This window comes from Vulpes vulpes, chromosome 5 (genome assembly GCF_048418805.1).
Source record: "Vulpes vulpes isolate BD-2025 chromosome 5, VulVul3, whole genome shotgun sequence".
NCBI lineage: Eukaryota > Metazoa > Chordata > Mammalia > Carnivora > Canidae > Vulpes > Vulpes vulpes.
This window is the reverse complement of record NC_132784.1, coordinates 74,406,993-74,430,604: the sequence shown is the minus strand read 5'-3', so window position 1 is coordinate 74,430,604 and position 23,612 is coordinate 74,406,993. Positions and strand designations below refer to the sequence as shown.

The 23,612-nt window shown below is 42.6% G+C and overlaps 1 protein-coding gene and 1 pseudogene across 37 annotated transcripts in view; one reads left to right on the top strand and one right to left on the bottom strand.

The window, feature by feature from the left end:
- Positions 1 to 811: 811 nt before the first annotated feature.
- Positions 812 to 5,333, bottom strand: LOC140598948 (small kinetochore-associated protein pseudogene; annotated as a pseudogene).
- Positions 5,334 to 5,890: 557 nt separating this feature from the next.
- The window catches only part of CELF1 (CUGBP Elav-like family member 1), a 79,615-nt gene continuing 61,893 nt past the window's right edge, over positions 5,891 to 23,612 (top strand). For 9 of the 37 annotated variants that reach the window (XM_072760387.1, XM_072760389.1, XM_026003995.2 and 6 more), the window contains exon 1: positions 5,931 to 6,063. The gene's annotated coding sequence lies outside the window, so the exon portion shown is untranslated. Of the gene's footprint in view, positions 6,064 to 23,612 lie in introns of all 37 variants that reach the window. The other 28 variants (XM_072760399.1, XM_072760402.1, XM_072760381.1 and 25 more) reach the window with 15 other exon arrangements.

Sequence of the window (23,612 nt, the reverse complement as noted above, 5' to 3'; positions counted from 1 at the left end):
CTATTTATTTTTAAAAAAGATTATTTATTTATGATAGACATAGAGAGAGAGAGAGAGGCAGAGACACAGGAGGAGGGAGAAGCAGGCTTCATGCTGGGAACCTGATGTGGGACTCGATCCCAGGACTCCAGGATTGCACCCTGGGCCAAAGGCAGGCGCCAAACCGCTGAGCCACCCAGGGATCCCCCCCCAAATTGAAAAATTTTTAAATTAAAAAATAAAAAATCAGAAGTGATTTTTAAAAAAATATTTTATTTATTTGAGAGAGAGAGCACAAGCAAGGGGAGCAGCAGAGGGAGAGGGAGAAGCAGGCTCCCCACTGAGCAGAGAGCCCCAAGTGGGGCTCAAACCCAGGACCTTGAGATCATGACCTGAGCTGAAGGCAGATGCGTAACCCACCGAGCCACTCAGGTGCCCCTAGCAGAAGTGATTTAAGTGAAAATCTCCCAGGTGCATTGTTTCAGGTCGGTATTATTGCTATCTATACCTTCACTCCATTTATTAAGCCACTTCAACTAACTTCAAGTTCATAAATATACAATGAGGTCAGAGCCCAACCAGGATGGGACAGAATGTGTCCCAAGTTAGAAACGGACAGCGTGCCTCCTCAGTGAGGGCCCCTGTAGAGTACCAGTGCTCTATCGTACAATTAATATTCTCTTCCCCTATATCTGACTGGGTCTTCTGGCTGTGGCTGGTTTTGTCTCCCGATTTTTTTTTTTTTTAATGTATTCGAAAGATAGAGAGAGAGAGAGGCAGAGACGCAGTCAGAGGGAGAAGCAGGCTCCATGCAGGGAGCCCAACATGGGACTCGATCCGGGGTCTCCAGGATCACGCCCTGGGCTGAAGGTGGCGCTAAACCTCTATACCACCTGGGCTGCCCTGTGTCCTAATTCTTACAGCATGCTGCTTTGTTGCCTAGGATATTGATCCGAGCTTCCAGGCCCCTCAGGTACATATGCGTGAGATTCACGATAGCTGACCCATCTGAAGGGTGGAAAGGCTTGCTCAAAGGCGGAACCTCCATTCCAGCATAAACCATCCTGAATTCTACTGCAGAACGGTTTTCCTTCTGGGGATGGTGAATCCTAGAGCATGGCCAACAAGCAGATGTTCCAAGTGGCTTCCTCTGAGACTTTCTCCCCAACAGGGAGCCATCTGGCCACTTGCTTTTTATCACATTTCTAATAGCTGCTCCATTTCCTCAAGGGCTGTTGTAAAATCATTTACTTGACTGTTATATAAAATCTGCTGTTCTACGATCCGGGCCCTCTCTTCTTTCATCTTCAACTTTACTTTCAAGGCCTGGAACTGCTCCATCTGTTTTTTGGCTGTTTCTTTAAAAAGCTTCAACTTATCTTGCAAAGTTTCTAACAGCAACATAGAGCCCATGTGATGTGTGTGGGTTCTTGCTTGCTGTGATGCCAGGGGTCTCACTGCCTAAAATTGCCTTGCCCAACTGTGGTCCTGCAACATTTCCAGCAGCCCCACCTATTGGGTCAAGTACTTCAGTTCTTCCTGAGTTTCAGTCAACTTCAGTCAACTATAGGCAACTGCTTGGGGACAGCCTCTAGGAGCCGATTCTTAGCTTTGGGCTCCTTTTCTAATTCTGCTTATTCAATGCTTTGCAGCTCTTTCTGTCCTTCCTCCTGATGGCAGTGTCTGTGGCTTCCACCTGTCCATTCTCTTATTTCAGCTTGGTGACTTTATAAAAAAAAAGATTTTATTTATTTATTTGACCGGGAAGGAGAGAGAGCGAGCCAGAGAGCACAAGCTGGGAGAACAGCAGAGGAAACGGGAGAATCAGGCTCTCTGCCAAGCAGGGAGTGTCTGTGGTTGAGTGTCTGCCTTTAGCTCAGGACATGATCCTGGGGTCCAGGATTGAGTCCCGCACTGGGCCCCTGCAAGGAGCCTGTATCTCCCTCTGCCTATGTCTCTGCCTCTCTCTCTGTCTCTAATAAATAAATAAATAAATAAATAAATCTTAAAAAACAAAGAATTATTAAAAAATAAAGTTAAAACCCTCCCACAGTAAAATGTCACTATATCCTACCAGAATGACTAAAATTAAAAGAACAATGCCAAGTGGCTGTGAGGATTCAGAGCACTGTTAATTTTTTTAAGATTTATTTCTTTTTCTTTTTTAGAAAGGGAGATAAGTGGGGTGCAGAGGGAGAGGGAGAGAGAGAATCTTAAGCAGGCTCTACACCCAGCGCCGAGTCCAACACGGAACCCAGTGCAGGACTTGTCTCAACCTTGAGAGCTAAAATCAACAGTGGGACATTTAACTGAGTCACTGCGGTACCCCTTAAGTTTTTATTTTTTTTTAGTTAATCTCTACCCCCAACATGAGGCTCCAACTGACAACTCCAAGATCAAGAGTCAATGCTCGGGATCCCTGGGTGGCGCAGCGCTTTGGCGCCTGCCTTTGGCCCAGGGTGCGATCCTGGAGACCTGGGATCGAATCCCACGTCAGGCTCCCGGTGCATGGAGCCTGCTTCTCCCTCTGCCTATGTCTCTGCCTCTCTCTCTCTCTGTATGACTATCATAAAATAAAAAATAAAAAATAAAAAAAAAAAAAAATTAAAAAAAAAAAAAAAAAAAGAGTCAATGCTCTAGGGGCAGCCTGGGTGGCTCAGCGGTTTAGTGCCGCCTTCCGCTCTGGGTGTGATCCTGGAGACCTGGAATCGAGTCCCACGCCGGGTTCCCTGCATGGAGCCTGCTTCTCCCTCTGCCTGTGTCTCTGCCTCTCTCTGTGTGTCTCTTATGAATAAATAAATAAAATCTTTAAAAAAATCTTAATTGATTTGGAAGATAACAAATGAAATAGGGGTACCTGGCTGGTTCAGGGATCATGGGTAGTTCCTTAACAAATGTTACTTCTTCTTTGCCAATGGGAGTTTAAGTCAAGAGACAGATAAAATAGGGAAAAGTTTCTGGTTGCCTTTCAAGAAATATCTGTTGAGGGGCACCTGAGTGGCTCAGTTGGCTAAGGATTTGCCTTTGGCTTAGGCCATGATCCCAGAGTCTTGAGATCAGTCTGCTTCTGGCTCCCTGCAAAGCAGGAGCTTGCTTCTCCCTCTCTTTCTGCCCCTCCCACTGCCTCTCAGGCTCTCTCTCCCTCTGCTCTCTCTTTCTCAAAAAAAAAAAAAAAAAAAAAAAAAAAAAAAAATCTATTGAATCAGACACTATGACAAAAATCTGGAGATACAAGAGAATAAGAAAATGGGTGTGATCCCTACTTTCATCTAACACATGGGTAGGTTCCAGGAAGCTTCTGAAGCCTAAGGAATTCATTCTGTTTTTTCATACCCAGCACCTAGATATGCTTATTTAATGAATTCAACAGTAGTTATTGATGGAGGAGGTGATGGGGATGAAGATGGTCAAAAGGTACAAACTTCCAGTTATAAGTACTTAGGAAGGATATAATACACAACATAAGAACTACAGTTAACACTGTGGTATGGTATATGGGAAAGTTGTTAAAGGAGTACATTCTAAGAATTCTCATCACAGGAAGAAAATTTTTTTTGGTATCTATTGTGGGTAGCCATTTCACAGTATCTGTAAGTCAAATTAAAAAACCAATATTTAGGGATCCCTGGGTGGCGCAGTGGTTTAGCGCCTGCCTTTGGCCCAGGGCGTGATCCTGGAGACCCGGGATCGAATCCCACGTCAGGCTCCTGGTGCATGGAGCCTGCTTCTCCATATGCCTATGTCTCTGCCTCTCTCTCTCTCTATCATAAATAAATTAAAAAAATAAAAAAAAACCCCAATATTTAGGCAGCCCCGGTGGCACAGCAGTTTAGCACTGCTTGCAGCCCTGGGTGTGATCCTGGAGACCCGGGATCAAGTCCCACATCGGGCTCCCTGCATGGAGCCTGCTTCTCCCTCTGCCTGTGTCTCTGCCTCTCACTGTGTCTCTATGAATAAATAAATAAAATCTTTAAAAAAAATTACTGAACACTTATTATGGGTAGGCATTATTCTAGGCCCTGAGGATATAAAACAGACAAAATCCCTATCCCTGTAGAATTTACCTTCTGATTAGAGAAGACTACAAATAAAGTAAGTAAGGTATGAAGTACAAAATATACTGTTAGACGGTGATTAGTGATTTGGCTAAAAACAAAGCAGGAGGGGCACCTGGGTGGTTCAGTGGTTGAGTGTATGCCTTTGGCTCAGGTCATGATCCTGGGGTCCTGGGATCGAGTCCTGCATTAGGCTCCCCAGAGGGAGCCTGCTCCCCCCTCTGCCTATATCTCATCTCCACCTCTCTCTGTATGTCTCTCATGAATAAATAAAAATGAAATCTTAAATAAAAAAGGCTGGAAAGGGGGATTAGAAGCATGGATGTATGTGTATATTTTATTATTTGTCTTCCTGTACGTGTATTTGCATGTAATTTTAAATGAGGTGGTCAGCGAAGACCCAACTACCAAGGTGACATTTACATCAAGACCTGAAGGAGGTAAGGAAGTGAGTCATGTGAGTCATATTTGGATAATTCTGTTTACAGTGTTTGTAGACTCTATGGCAGCTGGGAGAGAAATATAAAATTAATTGTGGTAATGTATGTAGCAACATTCTATGAGTTGCAATGATCTATAAATATAGGATGCTTTCAGTAAATTACACAAAATTGGTAACAAGATCAGCATCACATATTAGCATTATCAATGTATATAAAATGAGAAACTATACAGTACAATTAGGGAATATGATAATGCACAATTCAGAGGCTAATTGTTCTGGTCTATATGGTACCAGAAAAACTGTGATTAGATTTTCCTCTCACAAGGAGGAAAGAGGTGTTTCCAACACATGGGAAAACGTTTGAGGCTTCAACTTGGGAGTCTGTTTTTTTTTTTTTTTTTTTTTGTGGTAAGGTAGAGTATAATCAGTATTTGTGGATATAGGAATTATTCGCCTAGGGAAGCCAGATGATGTTATAGAGAAATCATTTGGAAACCCACGAGTTATTTGCCTGTTGCTGGGGCCTAAAGGTCCCAAAACTAAGTCTTCTTCTTTTTTTTTTTTAATGTGTATTTCATTGTCATTCTGAGGTGTAGAACCTGCATCATTAGCCTTTTTAAAAAAACAAACAAACACACAACAAACAGTTGTAGTTTGAATTTCACCTAGATCTTGGGATTTCTGAGTCACTCTGAAGGAGGTCTTTCGGGACCTAATCTGGGTTGTTTAAAACATTTTTTTGGGGGGGAGAAGCAGGTTAGGACCGGGCAATCGGTCTCTTCTTAAGAACTCTCAGGAGCTTCCTGGCGCTGCAGGGATTTTTTGCAAAATTGTGCGTTCACACAGCGGATCATCCCGCTAGAAAGCACTCCCCTAACTCTGAAAGCTTGCAATATGCACTCACGTTCCGCATCTCAGCAAAGGAAGAAGGCCCGGCTCCTGTTGCTTGTCTGTCGCGGCACAAGGAGGGTGTGTCCTGCGCCCAACGCTGGCGAGCACCATTCCATTCACTCATTCATTCATCCATCAGATATTTTATTACGCGCATAATTCAGTGCCAAGCCGTCGTCGCCCACCAGGTGATCCGGGACGCCTGCGGGTACGGTGCGGGGCGCCGAGGACTTGGGATTCTCAGGCCGAGTCTTCCCACCCTTTCCCTCGGTGGAGCTCCGAGACAAAGAGGAGCGCTCCTGCAGCTCCCCGGGCTGGAGGGTTTCGCCCGCAGCCCCGGGGGCTTCGGCGCGGCTGCTTCTCCACTCCCCAGCCCGAGGGGGCGCTGCAGCGCCGCGCGCCCCGCTCGCCCCTGCGCCGCGCTCCGCTCGGCTCGGCGCTGCGGGCGGCACCGCGGTGGTACGTTCCCCCTCGCCGCCCTCCCCCTTCTCCTCCTCCTCGGCCCTCCCCGCCGGTGGTAGGTGCCGGAAGTGCCGCCATTTTGGGGTGTTCTGCTCTGGCGGCAGCGGCGGCAGCGGCGGCGGGACGCGGAGGCTCCCCCGGGACTCGGCCTCAGCAGCGAGGCGGCGGCGGCGGCGGCTGCGGAGGCGCAGGCAGCAGCTGAGGCAGCGGCGGGCTCAGGTGCAGCCGCTGGTGAGTGCGGCGGCCGCGGGTTAACGGGCCGCGGGTGGGAGGGAGGGAGAGAGGGAGGGAGAGGAGGCAGGAGGGAGGCGCCGCGGGGCGGGTCCGGTCCTGGCGGCCGCGGGTCACAGGGCCCTTCGGGCGCGGCCGCTCCCGGCTCCCCGCGCCCCGGGGGCAGGTCGGCGATCTCCTCCCGCGTGTCGGGCCCTCGGCTCCCCGGGTCCCGCCGCGCTCGTCCGGCGCGTGCCCCCGCGCCCAGGGAGACCCGCCCTCCTCGTGGCCTGGCCCCCGCTCCCCGCGCCCTTTGCCTTCACCCTCCGGGTCCCCGAGGGCTCCGTTCCCCGCCCTGGGGTAGTTCCGTCCTCCTTTTTTTTTTTCCGGCCGCCGTGCCAGATCCAGGCTGTCTGCCCGGGACACCCCTTCCTTCCTCCTGACGTCCCACGTGTTCTTGGTGTTGACCCCCGGAGGGGGGCTCAGGACCCCGGCCTTTGGGAGGGCGGTGCGCCTCCTCCGGAGCCTCGAGAGCCCCCCGGTTCCCCGCCCCGAGCCACCAGGGCCTTGGCTCGCCCTCCCCCCACATCAGGTGCTCACCCAGTCGTGGCCTAGTAGCAGGGCTGGGATCTCGCACCCGAGAGCGCCGAGAGCACACTGAAGAGCTTTTTTTGTTTTTTGTGTTTTTTCGCTTTTTTGTTTTTCCTCTAGGGACCTGGCTTTGGATTTAAAGCTGGTGGTGTCTTGGTGGCGGTGTTTGGGGCAGGATGTTGTTTTAATCCTTAAGACTGTGACAGGACGGGATCTAAGGAGCTTCTCGTGGGTTCAGGCTCATCCTCATGGTTGAGGGGAAGGTGGTGAGATTTTGGTCGGAGCCCGTTTCAGCAAAATGGAATCTTTTTCTCTCGGCGGAGTTAATGCTGTACTTTTATGACCCCCCCGAGTCGGAAGGCTGTATAACAGTTTCTCAATAGCGGCGGTGCTTTACGGTGTCTGCCGTGTAAGAGGTCACAGATAACTCAGTGAATCTTTTACAAGAACTTCATCTTTTAAAAGTCTTTGATTCTCTGTAGATTGTGGAGAGGCTTTAATTGTATTCTCTCGCCTTTTTCCACAAGTGTTGGGTTGGCTCTTCCTCAAGTGTGGCGTCTCTTCTGGTGCTGTGCAAGTTCGGCTCCTCCTTAACATTCTTGCTGAGAAGAAGGCGTCTACACATAGACGCGCATAGGGTTTCTTTCTGTTTGAACGTTAGTGAGTCCACCCGGAAGATCACAACCATAGCGTGCAGAAAACTACTGCCGGGACCTCCCCCTCCCCATGCTAGTTTTATACTCTTCTAGTTTTACTTTATAGTATGTGGTTTCTCGATTATGAATTAGCTAAGATTGAAGCATTGCCGTTAGTAAAGCAAAGCTGGAGCTTTCAGCTGTTGCTTTAACCAGGAAGTTTGTGGTTCCCCCCAGTGGTTTTTTTTTTTTCTTCTTTTTTCCCTCTTGACTCTCCACCACCTGTTTCCATTAAGAATGGCTCTTGGCCCAGAGCATAGGTCTCAACTTTTTTTCCAATCATTCATTCTTGTGCCTGGGGTTTTCTCATCCTAAGATGGTATCTAGGCTTACAATCCATTAGCATGTAGGGCTATTAGAGATGAGAGATCTTTTCCCAACTCTTTTGCTTTTCAGATGAGGAAACTGAGGCTCCAGGGATTAAGTGACTTACCCAAAGTTACATAGCAACTATTCTTAAAATAGTCATATCGTAGTTTTTTGTTTTTTGTTTTAAGAAAGTAAAAAATTATGCAATAATGCAAATTGCCTTTTACGATTTGATGGAATGGGAAGGCCCCTGGGCTTGAAGTTTATAAAAGGCCTGGTAATCCTTGCTTTGTCGGTTGCTAGCAGTACAACCTTGATCATGTCACTTAACTGTTCTGAGCCTCAGTTTATTCTCATCTGCAAAATGGAGGAAATAGTGTCTATCTCTTGGGTGCTAATTCACCTTCAGTGCAGTACATGTGAGACTGCCTGTGGTGTAAGAGGCGGACAGATTTTTGAGGCAGAATGTTTATTTCTCTAAAGATGTCCACCTAATTTTCTTACTACAGAAGCTAAGATTTATTATAAAAAATACAGAAAAGAAATGAAGAAATTCACCGTTAGTCCCATCACTCATAAATGACTGTTCTTGGTACTAGACAGATGTTTATTATTTTAACAAAATAAGCTTTTCTTACAGTTTTGTGAATTTAAGATTTAATAGTATATGAGAGACATAGTTTAACATTTAATTTATTATTTTTTTAAACAAATACATTTTAAATGGTGCCGTGGATTTAATAGCTCCAACACATGTAAGGTGGGACAGTGGATTCCAGCACAGGCACAGAAAAAGTTGCTTGCTTATTTATTTATTTTTAAGATTTTATTTTTTTATTTGAGAGAGAGAAAACGTGTGCGTGGGCAGGAGGAAGAGCAGAGGGAGAGGGACAAGCAGACTCTTAGCATGGAGTTGGATGCTGGGCTCAGTCTCATGACCCTGAGATCGCCACCTGAGCCGAAACCAAGAGATGGATGCTTAACAGATTGAGCCACCCAGGTGCCCAGAAAAGTTGCTCTTTTAAACATATGCTGGGATGGAAGAAGAGAAAGAAAGGAAGGGCAGTGATCTAACATTTATCGTATATTTACCACGAAAAACAAATTTTTTTTTCCCCATGAAAATTTGGGTTCTCCTGCTAAATGTAGGTGGTGAGTATCCTGAATTCTGTCTCTCTTCTCATGACTGCCACTGCAGCTTCTTTTAACTTAATTTTCTTGTAAGACTGGACCTAGTAAAGAAGGAGGGGACGTTAGAAGGTGATGGTATGCCTTGGAAAGGAAGAGAAGAGCTGTCACGTGGAGGCCCTGGTGAAGAAGTTGGGAGAAGTAGGATCATAGTCACCTCTGTGCTCAAGGCTCAGGGTACTTTGGACAAATTGCTCTTTTTAAGCCATGGAATCATAGGATTTGGGTAAGCTATTTCCTTAGCTTTTTTTTTTTTTTTTTTTTTTAAGATTTTATTTGTTTATTCATGGGAAACACAGAGGCAGAGAGAGAGGCAGAGACACAGGCAGAGGGTGAAGCAGGCTCCACTCAGGGAGCCCGATGTGGGACTCGATCCCGAGTCTCCAGGATCACGTCCCAAAGGCAGGCACTAAACCGCTGAGCTGCCCAGGGATCCCTTTTTTTTTTTTTTAAACAGCTTTATTGAGATATAATTCACCTACCATACAATTTAGTGAGTATTGATCTATTATATTATTAATTTTAAAAAATTGTAAAGGCTGCTCTTTATGCCCATGGGTCCTGTCCTTGTGCTTTAATAAATCACTATTTTTGCATCCCACAAAAAATAATTATAGTAAAATACATATAACAAAAATTTGCTATTTTAGCCATTTTTTATATTTCCTTCTTTTTTCTTTTTTAAGATTTTACTTATTTATTCATGAGAGAGACACGGAGAGAGGCAGACAGAGACAGTCAGAGGCAGAGGGAGAAGCAGGTTCCATGCAGGGAGCCCAGTGTGGGACTCGATCCCGGGACTGTAGGATCACCCCCTGAGCTGAGCCACCCAGGCATCCCTGCATTTTTTTTAATGTAAAAAAAAACACATGGGGATCCCTGGGTGGCTCAGCGGTTTAGCGCCTGCCTTTGGCCCAGGGCGCGATCATGGAGTCCCGGGATCGAGTCCCATGCCAGGCTCCCGGCATGGAGCCTGCTTCTCCCTCCTCCTGTGTCTCTGCCTCTCTCTCTCTCTCTCTCTCTCTCTCTCATAAATAAATAAATAAATAAGTAAGTAAGTAAGTAAGTAAATCTTTAAAAAAAAACACACACAGGGGATCTCTGGGTGGCGCAGCCGTTTAGCGCCTGCCTTTGGCTCAGGGCGCGATCCTGGAGACCTGGGATCCAATCCCACGTTGGGCTCCCAGTGCATGGAGCCTGCTTCTCCCTCTGCCTATGTCTCTGCCTCTCTCTCTATCTCTCTCTCTGTGTGACTATCGTAAATAAATAAAAATTAAAAAAAAAAAGAAACACACACACATAAAGTTTACTATTTTAACTTTTTGAGTGTGTAGTTCTATGGCATGAATTGCATTCCTGTTGATGAGAAACGTGTCTCCAGAACTTTTTCATCTTGGAAACCTGAAACTTTATACCTATTAAACAACCCCCCCCCCCCCCCCCCAACTTCTGGTCACCACCAATCCATTTTCTGTTTCTGTGAATTTGACTGCTTTTGGATACCTCATATGGAGTAGATTCATATAGTATTTGGCTTTTTGTAACTGGTTATTTCACTTACCATAATATCTTTAAGGTTCATCCATGTTGTAGTATGTGAGAGGATTTCCTTACTTTTTTTTTTTTTTTAAGATTTTATTTATTCGTGAGAGAGACAGAGAGAGAGGCAGAAACATAGGCACAGGGAGAAGGAGGCTCCCTGCAGGGAGCCCGATGGGGGATTCACTGGATCTGGGACTCCAGGATCATACCCTGAGCCCAAGGCAGATGCTCAACTGCTGAGCCACCCAGGCATCCTGATTTCCATACATACATACATACATACATACATACATACATTTATTTATTTATTTATTTATTTATTTATAAAGATTTTATTTATTCATGAGAGAGACAGAGAGAGAGGAAGAGACACAGGCAGAGGGATTAGCAGGCTCCATGCAGGGAGCTCGATCCAGGGTCTCCAGGATCACACCCTGGGCTGCAGGCGGCGCTAAACCGCTGAGCCACCGGGTCTGCCCTGATTTCCTTACCTTTAAAGGCTGAATGAATAATACCGGGGCGCCTGGCTGATTCAGTCAGTGGAACATGTGACTCTTAATCTTGGGGTCATGGGTTTGGAGACCCATGTTGGGTGTAGAGATAACTTAAAAGAAAAAAGGCTGATTATGGATCCCTGGGTGATGCAGCGGTTTGGCGCCTGCTTTTGGCCCAGGGCGCAATCCTGGAGACCCGGGATCGAATCTCACGTCGGGCTCCGGGTGCATGGAGCCTGCTTCTCCCTCTGCCTATGTCTCTGCCCCTCTCTCTCTCTCTCTCTCTGTGTGACTATCATAAATAAATAAAAATTTTAAAAAAGGCTGATTATTAATACTCTATTTTATGTATATAAATATGTATATACATACTTATATGTATTTCTTTTATGTATATACCACATTTTGTTTATCCATTCATCTGTTGATGGACATGAGTTGTTTCCACCTTTTGACCATTATGATTAGCACTGCTGTGAGTGTGCAAATATCTCTTAGAGACCCTTCTTTCAATTTTTAATAATACCTAGATAATAGCCAGAATTGAAATTGCTGGATCATATAGTAGTTCTATTTTCAATTTTTTGAGGAACCTTCATACTGTTTTCCATAGTGGTTGCACTGTTTTACAATCCCACCAACAGTGCCCAAGGGTTCCAGTATCCACATCCCTGCCAACGTTTGTTATTTTCTCTGTGTGTTTAAATATTAGCCATCCTTTTTTTTTTTAATTTTTAAAAAATTTTTTATTTATTTATGATAGTCACAGAGAGAGAGAGAGAGAGAGAGAGGCAGAGACATAGGCAGAGGGAGAAGCAGGCTCCATGCACTGGGAGCCCGACGTGGGATTGGATCCCAGGTCTCCAGGATCGTGCCCTGGGCCAAAAGGCAGGCGCTAAACCGCTGCGCCACTCAGGGTTCCTGCCACCCAGGGTTCCCAGTAGTAGCCATCCTAATGGGGTGAGGTGATATGTTATTGTTTTAAATTGAAGTGTAGTTTATGTTCAGTATTATTTCAGTTTCACATGTTCATATGGTGATTGGACATTTGTATACACTACTTCATTGTGGTTTTAATTTGCATTTCTCTTATTGATGTTAATTGAACATCTTTCCCCATTCCCCCCTCCTTGCCCCTGGTAACTTCTAGTCTACTTTTTTTTTTAAATATGTTATTTATTTATTCATGAGAGACACAGAGAGGCAGAGATATAAGAAGAGGGAAGAGAAACAGGCTCCATCCAAAGAACCTGATGGCTCTGGGATCCCAGGACCTTGGGATCACACCCTGAGCCAAAGGCAGAATCTGCTCAACTGCTGAGCCACCCAGGCATCCCTCTAGTCTACTTTCTGTCTCTGTGAATTTGCCTATTTTAGATATTTTATGTAATTGGAATCATAGGATATTTGTCCTTTTGTGTCACTTATTTCACTTAACATGATGTTTTCAGGGTTAATCCATGGTGTAGCATGTATCAGAATGTCATTCCTTTTTGTGGTTGACTTTCTCTGCTTTTTTGAGGTCAGAGATATCTCTTTAAATTTTTTTTTTTTAAGATATATTTATTTATTTGAGAGAGCGTGCAAGAGAGCATGGGGGAAGTAGGAGAGGGAGAGAGAATCTCAGGCAGTCTGGTCTGTGAGCCCAGATGCAGTGCTTGATCTCAGAGCCCTCAGATCATGAGCTGAACTGAAACCAAGAGTTAAACACTCAACCAGCTGAGCTCTCCAGGCACCCTAGAGCTGTCTCTTTCATCTTGATATCTCACTTTCTCTTGGAGCCTCATAAAGGCTGTTGAACTGATTAGAATTTGTGTTCTTCATGTGGGTTGCCTATCACAGGGAGATGTCCACTGATATGTGCAAAAATCTTGAAAATTCAAACATATCAGTGTGTGTAAAGGTGTATAATAGTAACCCGTCACAGTTAATAACATCATTTCTAATTTCTAGTCTAATTATAATTTCCAATCTTTAATGTACAGCATTTTCAGAATAATTTATTGTGTACAGAAAAACTGTCACATGAAGGGACCAAGAGTAAAGAATAGGCAGATTTCTGCCTTTGTTTTATGACTATGTAATGGTTTTGTTAGAGGGATGGGTTGACATCCAGGTATTCCATATTATGTAGAACTGGGTTTTTTTTATAAACATGGCATTTAATGGCCTAGTTAAAAAAGATAACTAGTACTTTTAGGGTAAGACATTTTGAGGGTAATCATAGGCCTCCTGGTTTGTTTCAATATGAACAAAGCTATTCAGAGTTACTCTCCTGCATTAAAAGGCTTTCATCTTAAGATGAGCTTCTGCTTGCCTTTTTTTTTTTTTGAGGTTCATAACTGATTTTGATCTGCTTACCTACTTTTCTCTTCTTTTTTGACCTAACCTTCTCCTTTTCCTCCTTTCCAGTTTCTTTTTTTTAAGGTTTTATTTTATTTATTCATGAAAGTCACAGAGAGAGAGAGAGGCAGAGACACAGGCAGAGGGAGAAGCAGGCTCCATGCAGGGAGCCCAAAGTGGGACTCAACCCTGGGTCTCCAGGATCACGCTGTGGGCTGAAGGCGGCGCTAAACCCCTGAGCCCCCGGGGCTGCCCCTCCTCTTCAGTTATAAAGGGAATTTTAATATTGGTCCTTGGAATATGGGGTGAACTGGAAGTTTTGTTAAGTCAGCCATTGTCCCAAAGAGCTGTTATAACCCTCACAGTGCTTAACACATGGGACTTTATTTAATGTCAGAGAAGATACACATACTTTTTCTTCAAACAGCATGAAACCATTCTTTTGTTCAAACTATTTCTTGACATTTGGTTATTTATTTTTTATTTTTTATTTTTTATTTTTATTTTTTTTAAAGATTTTTATTTATTTATTCATGGGAGACACAGAGAGAGAGGCAGAGACACAGGCAGAAGGAGAAGCAGGCTCCATGCAGGGAGCCCGATGTGGGACTCGATCTGGGGACTCCAGGATCACTCCCTGAACCAAAGGCAGATGCTTAACCGCCGAGCCACCCAGGGATCCCTATTTATTTATTTTTTAATATTTATTTATGATATTCACACAGAGAGAGAGAGAGAGAGAGAGAGAGGCAGAGACACACGCAGAGGGAGAAGCAGGCTCCATGCACCGGGAGCCTGACGTGGGATTCGATCCCGGGTCTCCAGGATCGCGCCCTGGGCCAAAGGCAGGCGCCAAACCACTGCGCCACCCAGGGATCCCTGGTTATTTTTAATAATAGGATGTATCATGGAAGTTTAAATATTTCAGAAATACAATTTGAACCAGAGATTAAATCCAATGTAGTTTTTCTGAATGGGACTTTTTTTTTTTAAGATTTAACTTTTTTATTTATTTTTAAGGTTTTATTTATTTATTCATGAGAGACAGAGGCAGAAGATTTAGGCAGAGACATAGGCGGAGGGAGAAGCTGGCTTCCTGCAGGGAGCCGGATGTGGGACTTGATCCTAGGACCCTGGGATCACAACCTGAGTCCAAGGCAGACGCTCAACCATTGAGTCACCCAGGTGTCCCTGATTGATTGATTTATGAGAGCTCATTGTGTGGGGGAAAGAGCAGAGGGAGGACAAGCAGAATCTATGCTGAGTGGAGCCAGGCTCAGAGCTCAAGCACAGGACCCCGGAGATCATGACCGATCATGACCGAGCTAAAATCAAGAGCTAAAATCAAGAGTCGGGCTCAACCAATTGAGCCGAGCCACCCAGGCACCCTCTGAATGGGACAAAAGGCCATGATTGATTGCTGTTAGCATAATCCTATATTTAGCTGCACTTTTCTTACTAGAGGTGCTATGTATGCTGAAATGGTCAAGTAAAATAGAAACGAGAAATTGTTAAAACCTGGAAAATTAGCCCGGGTGGATTAGCAGTTTAGTGCCGCCTTCCGCCCAGGGCCAAATCCTGGAGACCGGGGATCGAGTCCCAAACCGGGCTCCCTGCATGGGGCCTGCTTCTCCCTCTGCCTGTGTTGTATCTCTGCCTCTCTCTCTCTCTCTCTCTCTCTGTGTTTCTCATGAATAAATAAATAAAATCTTAAAAAAAGAAAAACCTGGAAAATTCGTCTTCCTATAATAGAGATTTGATCTTTGATTCTCTAGTGCTTAAAATGGGAACTTGTGGCTTGAAAGAAAGATGTGATTTGAATGTGATTTATAAAGCATAGCCTGGGAGGGATAGTTGTGACTGCTCCAGTAAATGAGCTTAAAAATTGGTACCTTCAGGGACGCCTGAGTGGCTCAGCAGTTGAGTGTCTGCCTTCAGCTCAGGATATGATCCCAGTCTGGGATCAAGTCCTGCATTGGGCTCCCTGTGAGGAGCCTCCTTCTCCCTCTACCTGTGTCTCTGCCTCTCTCTGTGTGTCTCTTATGAAAATATAAATAAAATCTTAAAAAAAAAATTGGTACCTTCATTGTGTCACCTTTAACATTTCTGGGCCTGTTTTCCCATTTTAAATGGAGGTACCAACTTGGAATGGTAATGTGAGAAGTAGTTGAGATAACTAATGCTAGGCACTGAGCAGTGCCTGGTAAAGTGTTGATAATGGTATTTCCTTTTTTCATCTCTAAAAATGGGCATATACTTACCTCATGAATCAGTAACACAGTTCAACCAAATAAAACATCACAGTTAAAATGCCTAGTAGTGCCATACATAAACAGTAAGTTAGTGTTCATTTTGTTTCCCCTTTTGGGTGGTTTTTGTTTCACATTTTCCTTTGTCTTGGTTTACTTAAGGGATAAGATTGTTTCCTAAAGTCCAATTTGTGCATCTGAAATGTTTTGCTACACAGGGGATCCTTCCCCATAGAACCTTTTAGCTCATTGCTCCCTGTGGAATACTTGGGTAATGTGGTTTCCTAGATTCATCTTCTCTGTCTGTATTTCTCACAGGAGAGTCTGTTGATAGGAGTCTTCTATGTTATAGAAAATTGAAAAATACAGATAGGTATGCTACTGGATTGTGATAGGTTCACCTGGGTCTCTTTCTAATTAGGTAACTAGTTTTTAGGCATAGAGGGAGGGGAGAGCAGGCTCTAATATTTATTTATTTACTTTTAAAAAATATTTTTATTTATTTATTCACGAGAGGGGGGATTGAGCAGAGACACAGGCAGAGGGAGAAGCAGGCTCCATGCGGGGAGCCTGACGCGGGATCTGATCCTGGGTCTCCAGGATCACGCCTTGGGCTGAAAGTGGCGCTAAACCGCTGAGCCACCCGGGCTGCCCAGGCTCTAATATTTAGAGCAGTAATGTAGATGAAAGAGTTAATCATAATCAGCTTAGTTGTTTGCTTTATAAACTATGTTGTAGAAAGAATCCTTATTTGAGCTTTGTAATTTGCTAGAGACAGTTTATGTGAATTTTTTGTAATTGTAACTTTGTCCTTGTCATGAAGTTGGCTGTTAAAATGTCCTTAAAGTAGTGGTTTCCTTACAGAATTAATCAGCAGAATTGTTCTATAGTTATTTTTTAACCTCTGTTATGTTAATGGAGGCTATGTGTGTATGTGTGTGTGTTTATTTTAAACTTCTTTGAATTCTAGAACTTAAAATTTTTTCAAGAATGTTTTATATCCGCCATAAGATTCATATTGACCTAATATATTTTTTCTGCTAAGGAAATCTTTAATTCTCCTAAAAATTTTATTTCCTAGGCCAAAGGGGTAAATATCAAAATTTTCTGTAGGCATTGAGGTATGGGAGTTTTTTTCCTTCAGACCATTGTTTTTTTTTTTTTTTTTTTTTTTTTATGATAGTCACAGAGAGAGAAAGAGAGAGGCAGAGACACAGGCAGAGGGAGAAGCAGGCTCCATGCACCAGGAGCCCGGCGTGGGACTCGATCCCGGGTCTCCAGGATCGCGCCCTGGGCCAAAGGCAGGCGCCGAACCGCTGTGCCACCCAGGGATCTCCTTACTTTTTTTTTTTTTTTTTTAAAGATTTTATTTATTCATGAGAGAGAGAGGCAGAGACACAGGCAGAAGGAAAAGCAGGCTCCCTACAGGAAGCCCGATGTAGGGCTTGATTCGGGGTTTCTGGGATCACGCCTTAAGCCCAAGGCAGACGCTCAACCGCCACCCAGGAGTCCCTGCCCCCCCCCCCTTTTTTTAAATTAAAAACATTTTTTTAAGTAACCTCTACACCTGATGTGGAGGTGGAACTCATGACCCCGAGATCAAGAGTCCCATGTTCTACCGACTGAGCCAGCCTGGTGTCCCTGTGTGCTTTAAAAATTTTTTTTAAAGATTTAATTTTTTATTTGACAGAGAAAGCAAGCAAACAAGTATGAGCAAGGGGAGTAAGGGGAGTGGGAGTGGGAGAGGGAGAAGGAGAAGCAGGCTCCCCGCTGAACAGGGAGCCCAGTGCGGGGCTGGATCCCAGGACCATGAGATCATGACCTGAGCCGAAGGCAGACACTTAACAGATTGAGCCACCCAGGCTCCCCTGCTTAAAAATTTTTATACAGAGAACATGAATTTTGTAAATATGAAAAATAACATTAAAATTAGACATTTTTTCCCCTCAAGGGATGAGAAAGTCTAGTTAGGGGAGACTATGAGTAGTGTCTTAAGATACTTCAACATCAAAAATGATTGTGAAAGCATTTTAGCTTTTAGAACTTTGTGATGTTTGATGTATCCCTCTATCTGCTGACCTCCCTACTTTACAAGAAATAGACTCACTTTCAGAACAGCTGTTGGATTGTAACATTTTGATTTTTCTTTTCCTCCACTTAGAAAATGACAGCAAATATAAAGAAAAATGGTGAGTTCTAGAGACTGCAGTGAGATCTGATGGATCTTAATTTTTTTTAAAAAAGATTTTACTTATTCATGACAGAGAGAGAGAGAGAGAGAGAGAGAGGCAGAGACCCAAGCAGAGGGAGAAACAGGCTCCATGCAGGGAGCCCGATGTGAGACTCGATCTCGGGTCTCCAGGATCACACCCCGGGCTGAAGGCGGCGCTAAACTGCTGGGTGATGGGGGCTGCCCAGATCTTACTTAATTTTATTTTTATTATTTTTTAAAGATTTTATTTATTCGTGAGAGAAAGAGAGGTAGAGAAACAGGAAGAGGGAGAAGCAGGCTCCTTGCAAGGAGCCCTATGCGGGACTCGATCCCAAAACCCTGGGATCATGCCCTGAGCTGAAAGCAGATGCTTAACTGCTGAGCCACCCAGGCGTCTCCTCACTTAATTTTAATGTGCCACTTTGGGATGTGTTCATGGGATATGTTCATAGGTGCAGAGTGGCTTTAGAAGGAACTGCTCACTAACTTTCTGATCTCCATGGACTGCCAACTCTTAACAGCTGTGTTCAGCTTTTGACAACAAAATGGAGTTGAATATCACTTTTGCCCTATATTGAAACTCTACTGATACTTTACTTTTGAGTTGGGAAATATCTTTAATTTGGGGATTATACAAAATGAAGTTTTTTGGTTCCAAAGCTGTTTAATTTTATAGTGTTATGGTTTTAACTTTGAAAGGTCAGTAGTTTCCATTTACATAACATTGCCACTCTTAGCAAAAGAATCACTAAATTAGAAACTGTCACCACTTTCTCATTGTTCTTTTACCTTTTTGTTTTCGGTGAGATTAAAGTAAGCTCTCTCTGAGTCTGTGGGAATGTGTGATATTTTGGTGATAATGTGGGGTAACTAAGAGTCTACAGTAAGTAGACTGTCTTTTAACCCAGTATTTTTTGGACATCTGTTAAGTTTTTGCTAGTTTCTGTTTTGTACAGATAATTTACTGTAGGCTTTTCCCAGTTTCTTTGTGCTTGTAGCTTTTGTGTGTGGAAAACATTCTTCTTTTTTGCTCCAGTCCCCTCCCGCCACACTAACATCACATAGCTTGGCCAGTGTTTCTTTCCTGCATGACTTCTGTCTGAGTGACGCTGCCAACTTACGGTACTAGATTGGGTGGGATATTACTAGTGAGAAACACCTGTGCCTTCTATTGGCTGCCTGCCCAATTCTGAATGCTGCTGTCTGAGCAAGAATCTTAGGGGTCCATAGAGTGAAAGGAAGTCGGGGTGTTGGTGACAAGCAGCTTGAAAATGTGTAACTGACATTATCAGCCAGTTGGTTATTACTGCATATTGAAGCAGTACTGTTTTGCCATCATATAGCCATTTTAAGCCTTACAGCAGGTTTTCAACAAGGATGTTTCACTGGAGGTTGTTTAGTAAAAGACTATTCTTTAGGTCTGTATTATATCACTAGAGCAAGAGGAGCAGGCATTGCATTTTTTGTCAGCCGTTTTTTGCTCATGGTTCAATTTCTGTTTGTCTTTTAGTGCAGTTTCTCATGAAGCTTTTCCTGTCCATCCATTCCAATACTGTATCATGGGATATTATTTAGTATTTTACTAGACACATTTTTTTTTTTAAATTTCAGCAAGATTTTAATCTTTTTTTTTTGTGTTTGTGATTTTAAGCTTTTCTGAACATAGAGATTGCTTTATTGCTTAGTGTATTATATAACTTAATTTTTTTTTTTTTAAGTGAGCTCTACGTCTAATTGTAGGGCTTGAACTCATGACCCCAAGATCAAGAGTCACATGCTCTATTGACTGAGCCAGCCAGGCGTGTCATGTATTATATAACTTTTGAGGAGTCAGGAATATAGTCCCTAAACTATACTCTGTGAGCTAGCCTTTCTTGTAACAACTTATTGGGCCGAAATGGGACACCTAACTCAAACTGGACAAATCAGTTTCTCCTATGAGAATATGAGATTGTGACTGAGATCTAAGCCTTTAGGGAACAAGGAGATAACCTGAATTCAGAGAACTTTACACATATACATTCACATGTACAGTCCAGTTCAGGCTCATCATATATCAGGAAGCAGTGAAGGCCAGTTTGCAGAGAGGAATAATTAAGTAGATTAATCCTGAAAGAAGTAGAGATGAGAAATGCACCTCTGGAGAGAGAGGCAGCCATCCACATGCATACTAGAAACCTGGTGCTTAAAGACTTTTCAGATATGGCCTGTTGTACTTTCTGCCTTTGGATTCTTTAAGATACTCCAGTATCCTTTCAATTAATTTCATTTTTTTGCTTAGGCTAGTTTAAAGGTTTCCCTTAGTTATAACCAAACGCTTTGAAAAGAGTACAGAGCACTGTCTCACATCTCTTAAATTCATTTGAATTTTAGAATAGTCAAGCCTAGGATCATGGATGGCTCTTTGGAAGATTGCCCTATTCTCCCCAGAGGCTCCCCCCTATCTTCCACCTCCCACCCCCCACCTTCCATGCTCCCTTAGGCTGCTTGAGGTCTTGGTTCCTCTGACTGTGGTGTAGACTTTCATCTGTTTTGTAGCTTAGAGCAGTCTGGTACTTTGCTAAATCAAGACTGAGGGTTTGTTTTTTTTTTTTATATGTTTTTAATGATTATCTAGTTTATTTGATTAGATTTACCATTTTCAGCATATGCGACTGTTAATACTGCTATTTCAGAGGAAACTTAAGGTGAACCATCTTTTTAAAAGAATTTTTTGTGAGGCATATGGATTAAGTTCTTTTCTAGTTGAGTAACACATTTGTTTTAGTTCCTGACTGTTTCCTCTTAAGGAAAGTTGATGGACTTGAATGGAATACAATAATGTGAGTTGAATGGCAGTTGAGACTTTAAACAAAGGGTAATGGTGAGTGGCTGTGTGCCCAGTTGATGGAGTCTGTCTGGTCTCGGCTCAGTTAGTAACTTCATGAATGATCTGTAATAGGAGCATCACAGTGGTGTTTTTCTCTTTGAGAAATGTTAATGAGGGAGAGAGGGAAGCTCTGAGATAGTTTAATGCTTTTAATTTTTTCTTCCTATGATCATTTGGTATTTATTAAGTTGAAAGACTTTATTCCAGAAAAATGTAAAATTTCTCTGTAATATTAAGGAGAAGGAATTAAAAATAGACTGGAGCCAACTTTTAAATGTGGATTTGTATACAGTCAGGAAGGAATGGATTTGCAGGGTAGAAAAAGCTGGAAGATACTATTTCATATTGGAGATCAGCCTAATTGTTGTGACTGGTACCTAGCCAGTGTTACACCTTTATGGGGTACACATATGATATTGAGCTGAATGCTCTGCATAGAAGTTTTATTGTCCATAGTTAGTTCTCAGTGGAGAACTAACTATTGGGCCTTTGAGCAAAATAGAGACTTGATAAATAATTTTTAAATATTCCATGTCTGGTTGAATGGCACTTTAATTTTACGTTTTGAGACAGTTCAGTATTGAAGAATAGAAAGAAAATCTTTAAACACTGAAATTGCAAGAATTTCTTATTTGTTCAAATCATTGTCTTGAAGATAATCAGTACTTCAAGTTTTCTGAAAAAAATGAAAGCAGCTTTTTATTGAAAGATATTGAGTTGGCTAAGATTTGTACTGTAAAAGCCTTGTGTCCTTTGTAATCTGGAAACCTTGTGTATATTGCCTGGACAAAATCAGAAGGCTTCAAGACAACCCTGATTCTGGCTCTGTTTTCTGTAGCTCCAGAGAATAAGAAAAGGAGAATCTGATACTTCTGGCAGTCTGTGCTCTCTTGCTTTTCTGGGCCAAGACATGCATTTAAAAATAAAATCAAGGAAATTGTAAACCAGTAGTAAAAACGAATAAAGCACCCAGGAGTTTGCTTCCTCTCGTGTCCTGTGTTCTGAGTCCCTCTTCTTTCATGTCTTTAGGCTGGTATTAAACTAATGTGGTAAAACTGTGCTCTAGGTTTGTCTTTCTGTACTACTTTAAGATTTATGGGAAATAATCATGGAAAGACCACATTTATTATATTTGTTGTTTTTATCATATACTATTGTTTAATAGCCTCGATACATTTACAAGTACAATAAAAAAAAAGCCTGCAGACTTCTTTATTGAAATCAAGTGCTGTTTTTACTTATTAATGTTCATTTGTCTGGTGTAATTTTGCTCTGGTCTAAAAGTAAGACCTAGAGAAAGACTTCACTCTGTTCCAGGAAGTGTACAACTTAGAAAAATGTTTTCTTTTAAGTTCTGACTGTTCCAGCTTTTGTGAACAAACCAGATCCACAGACAGGTTTGTAAACTGTTTTCTTAAGGTATCTTCTAAAGGTATGGGTCTCAGGGGAAGCTGAGTGGCAGCACGCATTTAGCTGGGAGTAGCAGTTCATCTCCCTGACATACATCTCTTTGCCACACACAGCAATTTTGGAGGCAGGCTTGGAATTTAAATGTACAGTTCTTTGTTCTTGTCCAGTTTCTTTTATAATCCATCTTATATTTTTTTGTGTCTAATATATTTCTAATATATTAAAATATATAATATTTTGAATATGATCATGTAGAAACTTGCTTTGGAAGACTCAAGTCTTGATAGGAAAAATTCTAAGTGTATTGTATGCAGAATGGTGATCTAGAAACAATAGCATACATAGGTCACTGAAACTTTATGGAGTTTGAATTTATTTGTTTTTATGAATGGGGGAAGATAAAGATGTGAATATATTTTATTTTAAGAGAGAGTCACTAAAACAGTTTCTAATATTTCTTCAACATTGTATATACTACATGGTAATATTTCTTGAAGATAGCTTGCTAAAGAAAAATTGAATCAGAGCTTTCTGAATTGCCAGATTCAGAATATCAAAAAATGCTTTGGACCGGGGAAAAAAAAAGGCCTGCTGGATCCACCCCCAGGAATCCTAGTGGGTCCCCATGGTAACAGCCTCCTTGCTTACAACTTGTCACTGTGTAACTGTCACTGGAGTTCAGAGAAAAGCCAGTATATCAAGAACTGTGTGGCATTAACTACTCCTTGATAAAATGCTATTGCACATTTGAAACAAGCCAGAAATAGAAAGTTAAAGGTTTTAATTTCTGTGTTCCATTAATTAGATGCTTTAAAAAGCTGCCTAATTATGGTAAGGTGCAGCAGTGGGAAGGTGGTGGGTGGCCGAGGCTGGCACAGGACGAGGCCATAGGCACAGGTTAGAATCTTCAAAGATTTTTTCTTCTCTAATCCTTTCATTTTGCAAACAAGGGAAGTTAAATGCCGAATTTAGGTTCATATAGAAGCAGAAGCAAGGTCCAGCTCAGGCCCTCTAATTTTCCATCCTACTGTTCTGCTGTTTCTACTTACACCTTACATTTACCATGCTTTTACTTTTCATAAATGAAGTCTCAATTTCTAAGATTAGGAAAGGACCTTTAGAAGTTATGCAGAGAAACTTTCTACCCAGCAAAGGAGTGCATTCTGCACTATCTTGGACAGGCAGCCTCTGGCTCTTCCCTCACGTGGGGGGTTATCTGTCTAGTTAGCAAGAACCCCACTGCCTGAATTCAAAGAGAAGATAGTTTTACATGGGAAATTTTAAAGTTATATGTTTTGTTTTTCTCCTCTAATAAAATAGCAATTCAAAATCAGACCTTTTTCATTAGCCCCTTTATCTCCATCTAAGTCATGCTTGTCAGTCATGACAAGATAGATAATTATTTAAAAGAATTATGTCCTGCCTAAACCCTAGAACTTTGAAAAGGTAATGCCATATTTGGAACAAGCTAGTCAGTCCTCTAATGGGTTGGAGGGAAGAGATGATAAATGCTATATTCAGCTTAAGGTATTTTATAATGTGCTTTATTAAGATGAAATTGATTATAAGCTAGAGTATCAGGAGGCCACAGTATATTTTAAAAGCAAAATCAAAGCCGAATAGGCAAGTGGTTTTGTACTTTTGTGGTGAATTTATGAATGCTTTTGT